This window comes from Perca flavescens, chromosome 15, assembly GCF_004354835.1.
Source record: "Perca flavescens isolate YP-PL-M2 chromosome 15, PFLA_1.0, whole genome shotgun sequence".
NCBI lineage: Eukaryota > Metazoa > Chordata > Actinopteri > Perciformes > Percidae > Perca > Perca flavescens.
This window is the reverse complement of record NC_041345.1, coordinates 24,729,335-24,737,578: the sequence shown is the minus strand read 5'-3', so window position 1 is coordinate 24,737,578 and position 8,244 is coordinate 24,729,335. Positions and strand designations below refer to the sequence as shown.

The 8,244-nt window shown below is 39.8% G+C and overlaps 1 long non-coding RNA gene across 1 annotated transcript; it reads left to right on the top strand.

Annotated features, from left to right (window-relative positions):
* The first annotated feature begins 478 nt into the window (after positions 1–478).
* Positions 479–5,596, top strand: LOC114569999 (uncharacterized). Its single transcript, XR_003694443.1, has 3 exons — positions 479–684; positions 2,376–2,426; positions 3,916–5,596. It is a non-coding gene; the product is annotated as an uncharacterized LOC114569999 (long non-coding RNA).
* Positions 5,597–8,244: the final 2,648 nt, after the last annotated feature.

The window sequence follows — 8,244 nt, the reverse complement described above, 5'->3', positions numbered from 1 at the left end:
CCTCGTACAACAGCGCATGCGCGAACATTTTGCGCATGTGCAGAACGGATCGTGCAGGCAGAACGGATCGTGTACCGACACAATCAATTGGTATTCTATCCATTTTATTTCTATGGTTCTCACACTCTTTCCCTTTAAGAGAATGCTCTGTAGCCATGCACACCATCTTGGGCGATTACAATTTTTTTGATTTGATTTGATGACAGCTTTTTGTTAGTTTTTTTTTGTAGTGCTGGGTGGTATACCTGTTTGAACCGTATTTGTGTGTGAGTAAATGGCCACAGAGGTGTGCAGCCAAAGCTACCGACCCGGTCGTCCAGCGATTTCTACAGGTTGATATTTATGTATTGTGCTGTTAGATGTTGGTGGGTCAACATGACGGTTTAGTGTTAGTTAACGTGTCAGAATAACACCATGAGGTATGGATCATGTAAATGACCAAACGAGAAAATTAATACAAAATCACTCGAGTCATTCATTCATGGTTCTGTTTGCACATTGCATGCAACAATTTTTGATCTGTGTTTTGTTTGGTAAGACTAATGGAAGTTGTCTCTGCTCTCTCCTTAAGCCTTAATCCTGATACTGTTAGCGATATCTCTGATCTGCAATATGGTCCTGCCACTGGTTGTTTACTGGTACATGCGGCACCAGTCGCGGCGGAAATGGAATCAGTGGGTGAGGGTGAGCAAAGTTCTGTTTGTTTTTTTGAATGTGATGGTCCAAATAAGCATAACCAGTTTAACAGCCACACATAAGGAGTAGGGCTGGGTATTGTTAGAAAATATTCAATACCAGTACTGATATCCGACGAAATTTCCAGCGGCACCGGGACAATCCCGTAAATGAAACATTGTCAATATAGACTGGATCACTTGTAATCAGAAACCTATTACATTTCCCAAGTAACATTCCCAACACTGCCCATAAAGCATGTGGAACCCAAACTATAAACACATCAATATGACAGTTCTCAAGACATTCCAGTGAAGGATGTCTGGATAGAATTGCCTTTTATATGGGAAGCACCTGGATCATCAGAGCAAATAGTTTCCAAGTCGTGTGAAAGAGGTAATCAGAATATTTCTTGAAACTGGTAAAAAAAAAAAAAAAAAAAAAAAAAAAATCCCATCTGTCCACAAATGTGGTAGCAATCCCGGAAGTGGAACGTCGTGGATATACTGTAGACTAGGTAAGGTGTGAATCTACTCTGGAGCCGACATGGGCGTTCCATTGTTCCGACTTCTAAATAACCCAAAAAATTCCCTTTGGTCCTACAGCCCACTAGTCCGACATCCACCAGCGATATTACGAATCCCACTATGGGCACGCCAAGACCCGCCCTTCAATAGCATTTATTGGCCAGGCGTCCATGCTTACGCAAGGTAACCTAACCCCATTTGTACAGATCCTATCCTCTGACCAATCGGCTATCCTAACCTTAACCACTCGAGGTCAAATGCCTAACCCCAACCAATCAAGCTGCTTCATAGGGCGGGTCTTGGCGTGGCCATAGTGGGATAAGGGACGTTGGACTAGTGGGCTGTAGGACCCAAGGGAATTTTTCGGGTTAATGAGAGGTTGGAACAATGGAGCGTCGGAGAAATGGGCAGTCCCTCTCTGAACTAAAGGTCTCACGGGTCAAAGTGAAATGCTTACTCTTGACACTAGGCTAAGACAGCCTTCATTTTAAGTTTATCTGTGGTTTTTGCCCTCAACGGTGCCTGGAAGGCACAGTTGGGAGGCACTGGTTAGGGTTAAGGTTAGGGTTAGGTGCCTTGAAGGCAGCGGTCGCAGCGCTGCCTGGAAGGAGCAGTTGGGGGCAAAAAACACCATTGAGCTTTAGTTTGTTGGTTGGGTAAAATGCTTACAGCACAGTAAAAAAAATAGCATTATTCTGACTAAATTATTATTTATTATTATTATTATTATTATTATTATTATTATTATTATTATAATATTATTAGTCAAAATAATTTAAACTTTCTGCTTTTCTTTAACTAAAAAATTAGACATAATTTCATATAGGCTAAATAAGGTTTATTGACCATACTGTAAATTCCAAAATGAATGTAAAAACAGTGGTAATAAGTTGGTGGTAGTGTTCACTAGTGGTAGCAGGAAGAAAGCGTCAAAAACGTCTAACGTTCAAAAGAAATATGTGACAAAAACATCAAAAGTGTTAATGTTTAATTTTGACATGGGAGGACAACACAAGGTTTAAGGAAATGCTTTTTCCTCTAACTGGGAACACTCAGGTGTTCCAGGTGACCCTATCGAGCCCCTGCAGAGTCAGCAGATACACAGGTGAATCACATAACCACTGCAGGGCTCGTCACTATATTGTAGCATTAAAAGCATTTCTTTTTTTTCAGAACTCAACTCATGGGTCCGATAAAAACTTGCCAGGAGACGAGGAGTTTCAGGTAGCGTTGCAGATGTTTTTCATTTATGATAAAAAATATGCTGTGTGTTCGCTTTTCTAACCAGACGCACACACTTCATTTTTCCAGAGCTTCTTACTAGGCCCTTTAGTACTGTTATATACTAGACTTTCTTTTGCTCAACTATGGTATTTTATTCATGCTATTCTAATTGATATTCTAATTCATGGATCAGCATTTGAATGTTTTGATCCTGAAACAGGAACGTTTAGGGAGCTTGATCTAGAGAGGAAACTATCTGGGGCTGTTGTTTAAACACCTTTGACACTGGGCCGGGTGAAAAACATAATCACAAACTCCAAACATTACCAGCCATTAATTATTAAGAGACAGAAAAGGGAGTCCACAGTCCAATTTCATGTTATAATCTAATCTATTTTTTAAACATTCATTTCAAACAATTATGCATCAACCAGTACCATCTACTCTTAAAATAAAGCATCCCTTCCCAATTTCCTCCCAGTCACTGTTGATGTTTTCCACATGTTATGGCTGAATTGGCACAAAAATTGGTATGAACATTAATGGTTTGCCACAAATTGTTTAGTACTAATTAGCAGGTGTTAGCATGCTAACATGTGACACTAAGGTGGTGAAAACGCTATTTGCTGCAACCATAGACTGTAAAAATAATGGATGTAGCATCCGTGACGTCACCCATTGGTCTGTGGACTGCCGTTTTGAAGCCTTTTTTGGAAAACCGGACATGAAGATTTTTGACGAGAATGTTGAGCTGGGGAGGTTGACGCGGCCAAGCCGGTGTTGTTTAGGGTTGCAATGGCATTGCAAAGAGCCCTTCTGAAATGAGTCATCCAGTGGAGAATTACCTGCGTGTAAACTCTGACCTCCGTCCTCTGGCGCCATTCATCTGCACGTACGACAGTAAAGAAAATCGGCAAACTTTCCTTTAAGTTACCAGCTAACGTTAGGAGGAGCTAGGTAGCTTGGTTGGCAAGTTTAAGATGAAAACATGGACAACACCCAAAAACAAGTTCACAGCTATTTTAATGTACACAGTGCCATGGTTAGCATCGCTAAGTCTCTGTCCTAATTGACAGGTTAGCATGTTGCCACTCCCTAAAGCATCCCCTGCTTTATCGTCTTCTTTTAAAATAAATGAGATCATAATTTACTAAATGAACATCCCGCTGTATTGAAGAAGACAAACTAGCGATTGAGACCATAAACTTCCTATGAAAATGTTTTTTGAGCTAATAAATCAAGTGCGAAGTAGGGTGATTTTCTCATAGACTACTTTTGCAACAAGTGGAGTCGCCCCATGCTGGAAATTAGATAGAATGCAGGTTTAAGGCACTTCCGCATTGACTTCAATTTCAGACGTTAGGATGCTGATGTTAGCATTTCGCTCAAAAGTCCAGCCTCACAGAACTGCTAACATGTCTGTATATTATTTTGTCTTGTTAATAAATAGACACTTATGTCTCTCTCTCTCTCTCTCTCTCACTCTCAGTCTCTCTGTGTCAGACAGCCCCCACGGTGTGACTTCATCCTCAAACATTCAGCTGTTGTAAATGGGAATTCCGCTGACGATGAAGAGGGACCGCAGCTTTAAGGGCCCTGCTCACAACATCGCCTCTGTACATTTTTAATGTTCATTCATAAAGCTATGAAATGTAACAATGCAGATGGATGCCAGGAGCATTAGCTCTATCAGCCCTATCAGACAGTTTGTTTTTGGTGCTCTTTAGTTTGATAGACAGGTCATTAGAACAGTGTCACAACTACAGCAAAGTTGGCGGCGCACTCACAGGTGTGTATGGTTTGTTGGCAGCAACACCAGCCGGGGAACCTAATACTACTGGAGTTATTCGTTTGTGTTTGATGCTTGAAAGAAAAAAAAAATACACAGGCAACACTGTCATTTCAAACCGGGACAGCTCAAACCTGACTGGGTTTAGTTTCGCAGCAGACAAAGTTCTCTGGGCATCAGATCCCAAAAAAAAAAGCACTGGAATATTTTTGTAGCTCAGTATTTTTTGTTCATTGCATGCATTGAGTTTCATTGTCATGTAGGTGAAGTTGAAATGCTAATCATGTTCCAGAGATATAATATTTCAAATGGATCTTTGGTTGAGCTGCCCAGAGATTTGTAAAGTTTTTTCCACAGTTTTGGAATACTTATAAGCCTAGTGAGTTCGCTAGTTTCACTTGCTAAGCTATCTCTAGTACTAAAATGTGATAACCAAACAAATCCAAACAAAGGCATTTTGACAAAATGTTTCAAAAGCTGTGAAAACACACTTTAGTTAATGTGATAATAAATTCAAAACATAGTTATTTGATAGGTTCCCCCATGAGACAAACTTCATAAATATGATACAGTCTTTGTTTAATATTGTATTTAGAGGATCCACTAATATAAATATGTATATTGTTTGGAGAGGTTACCATTTTTGTCGGCCTGACAAGTGGCATTTTATAATCATCACCGCATATCATTTGGTTTTACATCTGCCTCTCATTATATTTGTAATAATGTTGTACTTGGTTCTACAGAAGCCCTGAAAGGCAAGATGGAACAAAAAGTTTTTTGGGGTTTTAATTTAAGTCCTACGTACGACTTCACCTTAGGTTTTGTGGGTTTGTTGGGTTAAACAGTGTATATAGGCTATATAGCATATGGCTCATTAATATTACCTGTATATAGTCCGATGATGTCATTAACGTGAATATTAAGTAGCCATTTGTTGTTTCTGTTGCAGAAAAAAGATCCTGGTTTTTTAGCAAGCTGCTGAGTTTACAAGATAAACAATTAGACTACATAAGAGACAACTTTAGTTTCAGCATACTTGTAGCCATTCACAATATTTGCTGTTCAATGCAGTGGATGAGAGCAGACTGAAATATGCTACTAGTTTAGCTAGTTTGCTACATGTTTATGCCTGTTGAACAGGTGTAGCCTATTGGCTCATTTCTCTTCTGGCTTTTTTTCGGCTGCCTAGGTGCCTTGCGGCAAGAGTGCAAATGCAGGAGACACGGAAACTGACTTATCAGAACCGAATGGGCCTCTTTTGGGAGAGGGATTTAAAGAGATGCACTAAGACAGAGCGTTTCAAACACAGGGTGAATACAGGTATATGTTTTTTTTTTAACAGTAAAACATGTAAATATGTTCTACAACCCAAAATCAGAAAAAGTTGGGACAGTATGGAAAATACAAATAAAAAAAGAAAGTAGTGATTTCTAAATGTATTTTGACTTATTTTTCATTGCAGACAATACAACAGCACATAATTTAATGTTTTCCTCATGATTTTTATTGTTTTTTTTTTTTCCAAAAAACAAAAGCATATACCATTTGTAATGTTGCCAATCCTTTTCACAACACTTAAAAGACGTTTAGGGACTGAAGACACCAAGTGATGAAGTGTTTCAGGTGTAATTTTGTCCCATTCTTGCTGCAATCAAGTCTTGTACTGTGGGCAACAGTACGGGGTCTTCGTTGTCGCATTTTGCGCTTCAAAATGCGCCACACATTCTCTATTGGAGACAGGTCGGGACTGCAGGCAGGCCAGTCAAGTACCCGTATCCTCTTCCTCCGCAGCCAGGACTTAATGTAATGTGTGCAGAATGTGGTTTTGCATTATCTTGTTGAAATATGCATGAACGTCCCTGGAAAATATGTCTTCTTAAAGGCAGCATATTGTGCTCCAAAATCTCTATGTACTTTTCAGCATTAATGGTGCCATCACAGAAGTGCAAGTTACCTTTGCCAAGGGCACTGACACAACCCCATACCATGACAGACCCTGGCTTTTGGACTTGTTGCTAACAGTAACAGTCTGGATGATCCTTTTCTTCTTTGGTCCGGAGCACATGCTGTCCATTTCTCCCAAAAAATACCTGAAATACTGATTCATCTGACCACAGTACACGTTTCCACTGTGTGATGCTCCATCCCAGATGCCTCCGAGCCCAGAGAAGTTGACGACGCTTCTGGACACTGTTAACATAGGGCTTCATTTTGGCACAGTACAGTTTTAACTGGCATTTGTGGATGGAACTACGTATTGTCGTACTTGACAAAGGTTTGCCAAAGTAGTCCTGAGCCCATGTGGTGATATCGCTTATAGACGAATGACAATTCTTGATGCAGTGCCGCCTGAGGGATCGGAGATCACGGTTGTTCACCTTAGGCTTGCGCCCTTGTCCTTTTACGCACTGAAATTCCTCCACATTCCTTGAATCTTTTAATTATGTTATGCACTGTTTAAGGTGAAATAAGCAAATGTATTCCTATCTTTCTTTGAGGAACATTGTTTTTAAACGTCAATAATTTTCTCACGCATTTGTTGGCAAACTGGCGATCCTCGGCCCATCTTTGCTCCTAAAGGACTAGACCTTTTTTGGGTGCTGCTTTTGTACCAAATCATAATCACCTGTTGACATCACCTGTTTCAAATCACATCATTATTTAATCAATTTACCTGATTACTAGCCCTAAATTGCTCCTGTCCCAACCTTTTTTGGAATGTGTTGCAGGTCTGAATGACAGGAAAGGATGTATATGTACAAATGAAATTAAGTTGACCCGACAAAACATGAAATATTTTGTGTTCACATTGTCTGCAATGAAATACAAGTCAAAGTACATTTAGAAATCACTACTTTCTTTTTTTATTTGTGTTTTCCATACTGTCCCAACATTTTCTGATTTGGGGTTGTAGTAGAAACTCAAAATACATGTGTGAACCTGAAAATGAGCATGATATGGGACCTTTAAAGCTTGAATGCGTAACTTTTTGATACTAATGAATGTCCGTTACGTTCAAGCCATTGCCAAATGAGTTGCTACAAAGCTATTTAAGACTATCAGCTTCACTCAACGCTCTCTGTGTTTCTTAGTATGGCTATGTTCAGAAGATTGTGTCGTCCGGTGATTTTCCCGTGCAGAAACTCGAGCAGGGATCCACTGAACTCCAGGATTCGGCCGAATATTGGGCTTTTTGACAGGTTTCGGTTTCTGCCAATATTTTTTTCCACCGAACCCTACGCTTGCGCTACGCTGGTCAACGTAATCGTGCCGCTGTTAATTACGGGAAGGTGTTTAGTAGGTGGACTTTTCAATGCAGTAGGCTGTGAGAAAGTGAAAATGGAACTCGTGAGCAGAAAACGTGTTGTTCGGCAGTACTTTCAGTCAAAAGAAGGCCATTCAAGTCGTGCTACATGTTCAATTTGCAATGCCGATTTGTCTTGTGGTGGCAAGGACCCTAAACAATACACAACATCGCCGCTGTTAAAACATTTGCGTATGAAACATCTGAAAGAATACGAGTTGTGCATGAAGGAAACTACAGACAGAAGCCAACATTTTTATTTTTTATTTTTATTTAACCTTTATTTAACCAGGTATGCCGTTGAGAACAGATTCTCATTTGCAACGGTGACCTGGCCAAGCAAAGCATAGGCATGAAGACAACATACAGTTTCACATTCAATACCATACAAGAATAGAGAATACAATAGGCTACGTAACATGGAAGTCTTGTATCGTGTGGATGCTTGTTTGGTGGTCATACATTTTCCCCTAAAATTACAAACAGTCTTTCATAATTCTATTTATGAGGATAACTATGGGATTTGTTGTGTTCCTTTATATTTCTGTCTCATGCCAAACATTTCGCTCATCCTACATGGGATTACAAGACAGCGCTATTTAACGTAGGCTATATCTTCCGCTGAAGGATGGGGTAATATTCTAAGAAAGAAAATCCGTTCAAGTTGTGATTTATGAGAAAAAAACAGCTCACAAATTTGCAAGAAAAAAACTAGACATTCT